Below are 12,983 nucleotides of genomic sequence, written 5' to 3'. Positions count from 1 at the left end.
TTCTTCTTCTTGCCACCGCCCTGGGTGGTGGCACCTGAGCCGCTCGTCTGGGTAACTCCGGTTTGCGGCGCCGAGTGCCATGCACGGCCCTTAGCAGCACTGGCACATTTGTCGGCCAGAGTGAAGAGCATACTGACGGTTTCCACGTCATGTGTCGCCAATTTCTCCAACATCTTCTTATCACGCACCCCCTGTCGGAAAGAAGTGATAATGGAGGCATCAAAGATGCGAGGTATAGTCCCCCGTACCTTGGTGAAACGAGAGATGAAAGCCCGGAGAGTCTCCCCGGGTTCCTGCCTCACTGCATGGAGATGAGCCTCCATGCCATGCTGCTGATAAGCACTGGCGAAGTTTTCTGTAAACCGTGCACAGAGCTCTTCCCAGGAGTAGACCAACCCTGGGGTGAGGTTCATGAGCCAGGTCCGGGCCGGCCCAGTCAAGGCTACATGAAAGTAGCTTGCCATCACAATAGTGTTTCCACCAGCTGCCGTAATGGCGGCGACGTAGACCTGCAGGAATTCCGACAGGTTCGATGTCCCGTCGTACTTCTCCGGCAGGTGTGGCCAGAACTTGGGTGGCCAAGTTGCCACGCGGAGATGATCCGCTAGTGCGGCGCAGCCTACGCCGACCAATGGGACACCCGTCTGGATTCAGGCGTCCCTTGCAGTGAAGTCTTGGTCGAGGTTGCGACCCTCGAAGTTTTGCCGGTGCTCACGCGCCCTCTCTAGAGAGATTCGAGCATCCTCGCCTGCACGCCTGCGGTTGAGTTCTGCCCGCAGGTCGTCAGTCTGTGCCCCCTCACTGAGGGTGAATGCTTAGACGCTGACGCCTCGCCCTGACGCCAGAATGATCGAGGCCTGGACCTGGCCGAGCCAGGATGGGCCATGCTGAGGAGACGGTCGACATTTCGCGCCACTGCCTCATGGCCCCCGGCGAGGCCGTGGAACTTGGTGGGTTACGCAGCAACTCCCTAGCTGCAGACAATGCCCCACAATGGGCAGCCCTCGATGGAGTCCTAGAGGTCTGCACGGGCGTGTGCTGCTGCAGCGTGCATAGCAGCAGCACCAGGCACAGGGTGGTTGGAGCCTCGTGGCATGGTAGATGCTGCCCCTTCCTCCATTAGGAAGTCCTCGGGAGACAAGTCACGGTGCTCGACGATCTAAACCATCGTGTCGAGCAAGAAAATAGGCAAAAAACCTAAAGCCAGACCCCCTACCTGGCGCGCCAAATGTCGGTGGGAAAATCCACCGGCCGGGTGGCGGAATGCACCCGCCCTAATCCTAAGATGAGGAGGAGGCCTAAGCGGTTGCCTATTTGGTGAATTCGGGAAGAACACAAGAACACTCAAGGAATTATTAGTGGTTCAGGCCGCCGGAGCGTAATACCCTACCTCCACTATGTGTAAGTTGTATTGCGTGTAATTGAGCGTGTCCCCTGTAACGCTGTGTGCCTTCCCTTTTATAGTTTAAGGGAGGCACATACAAGGATGCTAAGCCCCAACATGTGGGCCCAGGAGCATAATGGAAGAAATACATTATGTGAATAAGTAATGTTGACAGAGTAACGCATGAGTAATCAGCGGGAGTCATGATGACTGCAGTCCATGCAGCATTGATAGGTAGTAACCCTTTTCTTGGAAACGTATGAGTAACGGCGAGTCATTGCCCTCGATATGGTAACGTGTGAGTAACTGCACGACCCACGTATCGTGGACTGAGCATGCCGCCTGTCAGTGGAATGGACAGGCACACGTCTTATTCGTAATGAATGCGAAGGCGCGCGTAGCCCAGAGGCGTCATGCCAGGTTCCGCCCGTTGGCTTATGCCGCGCGCAGTATGCCATGTGGCAGCTTCGGGTCTTCGCCTGAGCGGGGAGCAGGAGTGTATGCGGATAGGTCCGGATCCCACCAGACCAGGTCTGGACATGTGTCGGCTCCGGACCCCCGCCTGGGTCCTGATTAAGGCCCGGGTATGTTCTGTCCTGGAACCCTGGGACCCCATTGTGGGCGGCCCGGACCCCATATGGGGGGTCTGGATCCCATTCTAGGGGTCCGGTTCGCACACATGGAGGTCCTAGGCTAAACTTGGAGGCCTGGACCATATATACAGGGGTCCGGCACGGGTCCGACACTCTCCCATGGGGGTCTGGACTCATTGTTGATGCCTTGGAGTATATCACTTTCTCTGGACACGTGGTGGCCCTGGACCCACCCATGTGGTGGGGTCAGGCGCTGTTGCTGGCCCAGAGTAGTCGCCCGAACCTGGGGCGAGTCATGGCCTGGTCCCACATACAACTCTTTTACCACGTGACTAAAGATAGCCGCGTGGGTACTGTGTCTTTATACAGTAGTAAGGGGTACCCTAGTTTAGGGTACCGACATCATATATTTTATTTTAGTTCTACTGAGTCTAAAATCTTTGGATTCTAAAGTCTCCCGCCACAACTCTAGTTTCCTATTTCCTCTTGCATGAGTGTTGTTGTCAGAGATCAGATCCCTAGGCCCCTAAGGCCCACAAATCAGAGGGATGACAGATGAAGAGTCCATCCTAGAAGGACCCACCCCTCAAATAACCCCAAGGCATCGAGCCCAAGGGTCAGATGAGGCAGAGCTAGAAGGGGGGCGGTCGGGCAAACTGAGAGGAAGACACTCGAGTGGTTACACACCTAGCCTAGGGACTACCCCTATCATAAATGACTGACCAAATTAAATACTCAAGGCATCGAGTCACGACAGAGGGTCGTCCCTCCTTCCAGTTATGACCTACGAACCTAGACCAAGAGCCCCACTCATGACCTATGAAGCCGAAGACCTATGACTCACTCTTGGCTTTACCGAGCCTAGTCCTAAGTCTCTCGATGATCTACAAAACCCACAACATGGCGAAGGACATCGAAGCATAGGCTACGAAGGACAGGGGACGATGTGGCATAGGAAGAGTAATGACGATGCCTGGGTCCACCACCGTCCATGCATGTCATCCTAGCCGACTTAAAGAGCTCAACCAGAGAGCTCAGGGGATGATGGTGAATACCGACAAGCTCAAAGGACAAGGGTGAATACTGATCGATAGGTTTCTACCAATGGTAGAACACTTCATTCTACCATGACGCAGTAACTTGTTCCATAAGAAGCCACTTGTAACCGACCCCTCCTTAGTCTATAAAAGGGGAGGGTCAGCCCAACGAAAGGGAGGATAGGTGATAGAGCATCAATACTCAGTCGACTTAGCTAGGTAGCGAACACCTGATACGTAGTCCCTTAGAACCAACAACACATAGAGACTTGGGAACTCTTCCCTCTCTCGCCCGCTTGTAACCTCTACTATGAGCATCGAGCAACAAGGTGCCGGTAGCGCAAGCCCCTGATGACTAGAAGTAGGGATGTTCTGCTCGAACCAGTATAAATCTTGCACCACTGAGCACACCATCTAGAACTAGAACACACATACAAAAATTTACTCGTCAATGCTAGTTCAAAACACCGATAGTTGGCGTGCCAGGTAGGGGCCTAACATGTTCTCAACGTCTCCTTCACCAAGCTTTGTATGGCTGGCCACGATGCCATTTGGGCCCCCGAGACGACCATTCATTTTGGGAGCCTCGACTTTGTCGTTAACAGTGAGGGAGTTATGACCAGGGCCTTGGTAGCCCAGTCCCCCTCAGCAAAAGATCTGGCTGACATCACTAAGGCCTTCGATGATCTGGCTGACATCACTAAGGCCTTCGATGGAGTTAACAGTGAGGGAGTTATCACCAGGGCCTCGGTAGCCCAGTCCCCTCAGCAAATGGTGGTGCTTGTTGGGATGCGCCTATGTTGATTTTGTGGGGATGATCGACCCCGTTAAGGACTCATTCCATGACCTCCTCTTATTGAACTCAGAATACAGACTCAGCTCCCCATCCAACGGGGCGAGTCATGACCCGGCTCAGGAGTGCTTCATGGTTAGCACTCTAGGGGCTCGCTCCCCACCCATGGCATGTCTCGAGAAAACCCTCGCCTACATAACGATGCATGCAGCGACATCTGCACCGCCACGACTCGATTGAACATACAAAAGGTTGCCCTAAGAGCCGAGTCCTTCCCGAGACAACTAATATTTCTGGATCGATGGGCGAGGATGTCACATAGTGGCTGGCCTAATTACGATGAGGTGGTGGACGTGCATGCATCGTGGTACCTAACGTCTGCCGCCACATAATTGGGGATGGAAGTGAACTGTCACGATTTCCCAGGCATGCCAGAATGTCGCGGTTGCCGCAACACTCCTCAAAACTCCCAAAATGCCGAGGCACCGGACGCACGCAGGACCCAACATGAGATTCAACATCTCTTCGACCTGGCCACACAGCAGCAGACCGAGAGCTCCATATCATGGTGGAGGGAGCCTAAGCTCGACCAGCATATCGCGTCCACACTACGAGGGGGGGGCAACGCCTTGTTAGACTAGCTTCTCGATTATGATGAGGAAGGCGTGACACGGGTCCACCCCACCGCACCCGAGGTTAGGCAGGAATGCGAAGAGCATCCCTAACCCATGACCGTGGGGAAGGGCCCAAAAGACCGGGCATTGTGTCCTTGTTACAACTGACACTGTGGAGGAAATTTTGACCCCCTAATGAGGACCGAAGCCTAAGCCCATCTCCGTCGGGCCCTCACACTTTCGGCCGCCACATCCCCCAACCACTGCTGTAGCTATATAGGGCACTGACAAATATTGTGAAGTACTAAGGAGAATCGAACCCCAACCTATGGCTGGGAGACTACTGACTAGCGTGCTAAGTAGGAGGGGCAGACTACGATCACTTTATAATTCGAAACCTCCCCTTGTACCTAGCAACATCAACCCGAGCGTGGCTGGAAAACCTAAGACCTGGATGCATTTAGAGTCGGGTGGACCTCGAAGATATCTTCATCAAAAAAAAAATTAGAGCACATACGTTTGCTTAGGCAACCCATGGGACCTCAAGAACTGTCAAAAGAAGGCAGATGATACCCTGAGATATTACATCTCGCGCTTCTCGCGATAGTGTAATGAGCTGATTAACCTTGCTGACGTAGACGTTATTAGTGCATTCATTTTAGGAATGATGAGTGACAATAGTACACAAGTTAGGACGTAAAAGCCCATGAACCACGAAGGAGCTTCTCGATATCGCGACCATTCATGCATCTGGGGAGGACACAGTTGGGGCAATCTTCGACCACCGCAGGTAGAAGGCCAAACTCAACAAAGAGCCAATGATGACACTGGTGGTCAGCGCAAAAAAAGAAAGAAAATATACAAACGACGACACGATGATATGTTGATAGTCGTTGCAGGCTAGAAGGAGAGGAAGCTTTCAGCTAAAGAAGCCACCGACCATTTTGAAACAATGCTTGAAGCCCCACGCCTGAACCACCACTACCCATTCGACACGCCTACAAAGATTGTGGACTTCTTATAAAATTTCTGAGCAAGGAGGCATCATTGCGGAAGGGTCCTGATCCCTAGAAAGATGAGGATTTGGAAGAGAAAGACCTCGTTTTCCCCAGTGATATCGGGTGCCTGCTTATTTTCGATGGGTCTAGCCACTATGCATCTAGAAGGTATTAAAAACTTGAGTGACATAATGTGTTATTAGCCCCATGCCTGAACCACCGCTACCCGTTTGTCGGCGTTTCGACCCCGGGGGGGGTCCCTGGACAGACGAGTAAACTGTCGCCGCGTGCCCCAGCCCAGATGGGTTGGCGCGAGACGGAGCACGAAGGGGGGAAGAAAATAGGCAAAGGGGAAACCCGCGGCCTTCGTGTTGCCCTGCACCTAGGTCGGGTGCGCTTGCAGTAGGGGGTTACAAACGTCCGCGTGGGAGAGAGCGAGAGCCTTATGCGCCGGCCCGTTCTCCCGCGCGGCCAACCTTCTCGTACGAGAGCCCTGGACCTTCCTTTTATAGGCGTAAGGAGAGGGTCCAGGTGTACAACGGGGGGTGTAGCAGTGTGCTAACGTGTCTAGCAGAGAGGAGCTAGAGCCCTAAGTACATGCCGTCGTGGCAGTTGGAGAGGTTTTGGCGCCCTGTTCATGTGATGTCGTGGCCGTCGGAGGAGAGCTGGAGCCCTGCGGAAGAACGCTGTCGAGGCTGTCGAATCCTTGCTGACGTCTCCTTGCTTCCGTCAGGGGCTGAGAGCCGCCGTCGTCATGGAGCACACGGGGCGCCATCATTATTTGTTTACCGGGGCGAGCCAGATGGGACGTCGGTCTTGTTCCCCGTAGCCTGAGCTAGCTAGGGGTAGGGTAATGATGGCCCCCCCTGTGACGTGGTCGGTCCGAGCCCTGGGTCGGGCGAGGCGGAGGCTCCTCCGAGGTCGAGGTCGAGTCCGTCTTTCGAGGTCGAGGCTGAGTCCGAGCCCTGGGTCGGGCGAGGCGGAGTTCGTCTTCCGAGGCCGAGGCTATGTCCGAGCCCTGGGATCGGGCGAGGCGGAGTCCGTCGTCCAGCGTCGAGGTTGAGCCCGAGCCTTGGGGTCGGGCGAGGCGGAGACCATCTTCCGAGGCCGAGGTTGTGTCCGAGCCCTGGGTCGGGCGAGGCGGAGTCCGTCGTCCAGCGTCGAGGTTGAGCCCGAGCCTTGGGGTCGGGCGAGGCGGAGCTTCCTATGGCGCCCGAGGCTGGACTTAGCTGTTGTCAGCCTCACTCTGTCGAGTGGCACAGCAGTCGGAGCGACGCAGGCGGCGCTGTTTTCTTGTCAGGTCGGTCAGTGGAGCGGCGAAGTGACTGCGGTCACTTCGGCTCTGTCGACTGAAGAGAGCGCGTCAGGATAAGGTGTCAGGCGACCCTTGCATTAAATGCTCCTGCGATTCGGTCGGTTGGCGTGGCGATCTGGCCAAGGTTGCTTCTCTGCGAAGACTGGGCCTCGGGCGAGCCGAAGGTGTGTCCGTTGCTTGACGGGGCCCTCGGGCGAGACGTGAATCCTCCGGGGTCGGCTGCCTTTGCCCGAGGCTGGGCTCGGGCGAGGCGAGATCGTGTCCCTGGAGTGGACTGAGCCTTGACCTTAATCGCGCCCATCAGGCCTTTGCAGCTTTGTGCTGATGGGGGTTACCAGCTGAGATTAGGAGTCTTGGGGGTACCCCTAATTATGGTCCCCGACAGTAGCCCCCGAGGCTCAAAGGGAGTGTTGATACTCGCTTGGAGGCTTTTGTCGCACTTTTTTGCAAGGGGATCGACCTTTCTCGGTTGCGTTTCGTTCCGGTGGGTGCGCGCGAGCGCACCGTCCGGGTGTAGCCCCCGAGGCCTCGGAGGAGTGGTTTGACTCCTTCGAGGTCTTAATGCGTTTCGTGATGCTTCGGCCGGTCTGGTGGTTCCCTCATGCGAACTGGCCATAGCCTGGGTGCATAGTCGAGTCCCAAGTTCTCGGGCTGGTATGTTGACGCTGTCAACGGTTTGGCCGGAGCCAGGTTTGCGAGAGCAGCCCCCGAGCCTCCGCACAGAGCGATAGGACGGTCAAGGACAGACTCGGCTTTTTTCGTACGCCCCTGCGTTGCCTTTCCTCAAGGAGGAGGGGGGGGGGAAGCGCCATGTTGCCCTCGGAGGGCGCCGAACATGGTGTCTCCAGTGAGTTGCTAATGGGTAATCCGAGTGGACGCCCGTGCCCCATTCGTTAGGGGTCGGCTAGTGGCCCGGAGGCGCGCACCAAAAGTACCTGCGGGTGATTCGCCGGACCCGGTCCCCTTTTGACAGGGTCCGAGGGCTCGATGCCTCCCTCTAGTGGGATTTCGTTACAAAATCATTCCCGTCGGTCTTAGAAATGTCCTAGGGTACCTCGGGAGCGTAGCCCGAGCCTTGGTTATGTATCGAACGTACCCAGGGTCATCCCTCGCTCTTCGTGCTCTGAGGCGGCTGTCAGAACCCTTCGGGGGCCAGCCTACGAACCCCTGATCAGTAGTGGGCGTGGAGCCCGAGTGGCCTGAGGTGGCCGTTGAACCCTTCCGAGGGGCCAGGCTTCGAACCTCTGACCAGTAGTGGGCGCGGAGCCCGAGTGCTCTGAGGCGGCTGTTGAACCCTTCCGAGGGGCCAGCCTTCGAACCTCTGATCAGTAGGGGGCTCGGGGCCCGCTTCCTTCGCGGAGAAGGATCCCTTTCGGAGTATCCCCTTTCCCGGTCCCTGTGGCAAGAGAGAGAAAGAGGAAGCAGAAAAGGATACGAAGTCGAGTGACGTGGCGCACCTTTTTTTGACGCGGTCATCATGGCGGAGGTGAAGCGTCGCCTGCTTCACCTGCCAAAGGTGCCGCCTGTCGTGCCGCAGAGTTAATGCGACGGGACGAGTGGTTCGCGGGGCAGCCGTTGTGCGTGCGTGAGCCGTTCGAGGAACGAAACACGGGCGCGTCGTCTTCACTCCGTGGGAGAAGGCTCTCTTGCTGTCCCAGGAGGGGACATGAGCTTGCTGACGACGTGACTGCTGCTTCCGCCCGCCTGCCACCACCATTACTGCCGGCCCATTTCTGGCCGTATCGACCGTCGCGCCTTCTCCCGCGGCTGACCGACCTATGATCGATGTGCTCGGTTGGCACTGTCGGGTCATGCGCAGGGTCGCCTCGAGTCACGGCACCGATTCCGCAGTCGAGAAGGCGCGGTACTGGCGCGAGTGGCAGTGCAGTTTCTTTCACGTAGTAACCGGTGCGCCGGTTACATGACGTGTGGGCCTGGGCCTCCATGCTGGACGTGTCGAAGTCGAAAGGGTGCGCCCCCTTGGTGCGGTTGCATGCCGCCTGCATGGCGGTCCGCCCTTTCACCCGCTGGTCCGAGCGATAGTGGAGGAATGCTTGTAACCGCTGGGCAGTTGCACGCACCGCGCGCGGCGGTTTGGCTTCTTCTGTCCTGGGCCAGCTTGCATGACGCGTGGGACCCAGCCCCCGTGTCATTGGGGGAGGACCTTGGAGCGTTTTGAAGAAGACTCGGTCCGTGCCGACTGAGGACGCAAGTGGGGAGAGTCGCCTTTAAAAGGAGGGTGACCCCCTTGGATGGCAACCATGTCTTCGCACTCCCTTCATGCATCGCATCCTTCCAGCTTCCGAGCCCCCGGATGGGGAGCACTCGCGTCGCTTTCGTCTTGCTGTCGTTGGAGGAACACAACTTCGCGGAAGTTGGTACCTTTCAGCCATCGCTCGGCTTCAAGGATTTTCATCAGGTAGCCCGGCTGCATCCCCTCGCCGATCGTCACCCAAGACGGTGACCACCAGTTTGATGGCGGGGAGAAGCGAGCCGGGCTGCGACCTTTGCCCCGCCCTCAGCTTCAAGGATCTTCATCATCTTGGCTGGGGCGGAGGCCGGACTGAGCCGAAGCTCTACCACCCGCGCGGGTCCGTGGGTCACCTTCTCCCTCAGCATTCAGGGGAGAGGGCGCTCACCGGCCTAGCGGGAGGGTCGGACTTCGATAACGCGGGGCTGGTCGGCGGCGAGCGTCGTCAGCTTCAGCGCGTTGGGCTCGCTGGCTCAGCTGGCTCTGGCTCAGCTCCCGGTGCCCCCTCCCACCGCGAGAGCGGTTGTCGCACCGCGCGCACCGGAGGACCGCCCAAGACGTCGCGCGCTGCTAGGGCGGCGTTCGTGTTCTTGGGCTGTCCTGCCTTTGCCCCGGTACGGCGCCTCTGCGCGGAGGTTGGTGCTCGCCCGTCCGGAAGGATCCGAGTGGGGGTCTGCCGGTGGGTAGATGGCTTCCGTCGTTGGCGCTGAGGTGGTGGCGGCTGAAGATGTCCTCGTCGACGGGATCACCGCCACCATCCGCGTTCCGGGCCTCTGGCTCTTTGGCTTTGATAGCTTGTCCTCGCCCCTCGAGTGGGGACGTGGGCGAGGGCCTTGTTGCAGCAGCGTCCGCCCTGAGGCCATCGCTGCTGCTGTTTGGCCACCTAGAGCGGAGGTCGTTGTCGCTGCTGCTGGGGCGGGCGTCGGCGAGCCACCAGGGGTTTCGTCGCCCCGCAGGCCCTCCAATGTGGGGGGTTGTTCGTACCTGCGGGGGCGGAACAGGAGTTCCGTTTGTAATGGTACCTTGAGTGCTGGTGTCTTGTTCATTGTGGCTGTCGGGGCCTGAACATGTAGGTATTTTTGGGTGTAATACCGTGTTTTTCCTCATTTTCGAGCACTGGAACTCGCCTGTCGGCTAGCGAACCGCTTAACCAAGTGTGAATTGCCTCGTGCGAAGGTGATGAGTGAGGTATCCATATCCCGGAGGCATAGGAGTCCCTCGGCTCGGTCGGCCTTGCCGCCCGAGGCTTCTCTTGCTTAGTTAAAGGAACCCTCGGCCGCTCTGCGATGAGCCGGAGCCGGAGGCTGCGGTGTCAGCATGGACAGAGGCAGAGTTGGCTCGAAAAGAAGACTTCGTTGGCCGGAGCCTGGCCGGGCCGTCCACTAGCAGGACCAGCGCCGGAGTCGGGTTGCCGAGGCCATGAGCCGGGCTGGTGTCCTCGGAGGACAGCTGACTGAGGCTTCGGGGTGGCTGGCCGAGCCGTCTGCTCGGGCCGGGTTCCTGGAGGAGACCCTGGCGGCGATGGTCCGGGCGTGGTGCTGACGTCGTCCTTTGGAGCGGAGATCCTTCGCCCGTGTTGCCATCTGAGGCTCGGTCGGACTTCGCCGAAGGTGGAGTTGACGCCGAGGGTGCTGCTGCTCCCCCTCCATTGACGTCTGAGCCTGCAGGATTGGTTCGCCTGTAGTATGCATATGTTTTTTGCGGCCGCCGAGGCCCAAACATACTGTCGTCGCGTTGTAAAGCTGCGTTTCTTTTCCTCTTGTTTCGAGTATCTGGACTTGTTTGTCGGTAACAGAATTGTTTGTCCGAGCGAGAGTTACTTCTCACGGAAGGTGATGAGTGAGGTATCCGTATCCCGGAGGCGTAGGAATCCCTCGGCTCGGTCGGCCTTGCCGCTTACGTGTACTCTTACTCGTCCGTAGGATTCTGCTATCGATATAGTCGAGAAGGCACGAAATATCGTTTCGGCAGAAAAGTTTCCGAGCATTAAGACTTGTTCGGTCAGCGGAATCGCTTATCTAAGCGTGAGTTACTTATCGCAGAAGGTGATGAGTGAGGTATCCGTATCCCGGAGGCGTAGGAGTCCCTCGGCTCGGTCGGCCTTGGCTGCTTACGTGTACTCCGTCGTTTTCAGGATCCCACTTTCGAAGTAGTCGAAAAGCACGAAAGACGTTCTGGCAGAAAGACCTTTTCCGAGGAAAATTTTGACGCGGAGGGGGTTCCCCCCTTCTAGCCCCCGAGGGAGGGTCGGGCTTTGCCGAGGCAAGGCTGACCCTTCCTTGATGGTTAGACTTCATATGTAAACGAGGTATATGAATGGCTTGAAAACATCTTAAGGGTAGAAGCGAGTGTCGGATGTTCCAAGCATTGTTGTAGACCTCGCCTTGACTGTTGGCCAGCTTGTACGTCCCGGGCTTCAAAACCTTGGCGATGACGAACGACCCTTCCCATGGAGGCGTGAGCTTGTGCCGCCCTCGGGCTTCTTGACGCAGCCGAAGCACCAAGTCGCCCACCTAGAGGTCTCGGGACCGAACCCCTCGGGCGTGGTAGCGTCGCAGGGACTTCTGATACCGCGCCGAGTGTAGTAAGGCCATGTCCCGAGCCTCTTCCAGCTGGTCCAGTGAGTCTTCTCGGTTGGTTTGATTGCTTTGGTCGTCATACGCCCTCGTTCTCGGGGAACCGTATTCTAAGTCCGTGGGCAAGATGGCCTCGGCCCCATAGACTAGAAAGAACGGTGTGAAGCCCGTGGCTTGGCTCGGCGTTGTCCTCAGACTCCAGACCACCGAGGGGAGCTCCTTCATCCATCGCTTGCCGAACTTGTGGAGGTCGTTGTAGATCCTCGGCTTGAGTCCTTGCAGAATCATGCCGTTGGCACGTTCTACCTGCCCATTCGTCATGGGGTGAGCCACGGTGGCCCAGTCCACCCGGATGTGGTGATCCTCGCAGAAGTCCAGGAACTTTCTGCCAGTGAACTGGGTGCCGTTGTCAGTGATCATGGAGTTCGGGACCCCAAAGCGATGGATGATGTTGGTGAAGAATGCCACCGCCTGTTCGGACCTGATGCTGTTTAGGGGTCGGACCTCGATCCACTTGGAGAATTTGTCGATGGCGACCAGCAGGTGCGTGTAGCCCCCGGGTGCCTTCTGCAAGGGACCGACGAGGTCCAGACCCCACACAGCAAATGGCCAGGTGATGGGTATTGTCTGTAGAGCCTGAGCGGGCAGGTGGGTCTGCCTTGCGTAGAATTGGCACCCTTGGCAGGTGCGGACAATTCTAGTGGCGTCGGCCACCGTGGTCGTCCAGTAGAAACTTTGTCGGAAAGCGTTTCCAACAAGGGCTCGAGGCGCTGCGTGATGATCGCAAGCCCCCGAGTGTATTTCTTGTAAGACCTCCTGGCCTTCGGCGATGGATATGCATCGCTGGAGGATGCCGGAGGGGCTGCGGTGGTAGAGCTCCTTCCCGTCACCCAGCAAGACGAATGACTTGGCGCGCCGCGCCAGTCACCGAGCTTCGGCTCTGTCGAGGGGTAGCTCTCCTCGGTGGAGATATTGCAGGTACGGGGTCTGCCATTTTCGATTAGGCGTGACCCATTCCGCTCTTCCTCGATGCGCAGTGCCTCACCCTCGGGGGCCGAGGGTGTCTCGGGCTGAGCCGAGGGTGCCTCGGGCTGAGCCGAGGGCACCTCGGGCAGGGCCGAGACTTTCTCGGGCTTGGGCGTGTCGTTTGTCTTGACTGAGGGTTGATGTAGGTCTCGGGAGAAGACGTCCGGGGGAACCGTTGTCCGCCCCGAGGCTATCTTAGCCAGCTCGTCCGCAGTCTCGTTGTATCGCCGGGCGACGTGGTTGACCTCGAGCCCGTAGAACTTGTCCTCCAGGCGCCGAACCTCGTCACAGTAGGCTTCCATCTTCGGGTCGCGGCACTGGGAGTTCTTCATGACTTGGTCAATGAGAAGCTGCGAGTCACCGCGAGCGTCGAGGCGTCGGACCCCTAGCTCGATG

The sequence above is a fragment of the Zea mays genome, chromosome 5 (assembly GCF_902167145.1).
Source record: "Zea mays cultivar B73 chromosome 5, Zm-B73-REFERENCE-NAM-5.0, whole genome shotgun sequence".
NCBI lineage: Eukaryota > Viridiplantae > Streptophyta > Magnoliopsida > Poales > Poaceae > Zea > Zea mays.
Note: the sequence above shows the minus strand (reverse complement) of the source record.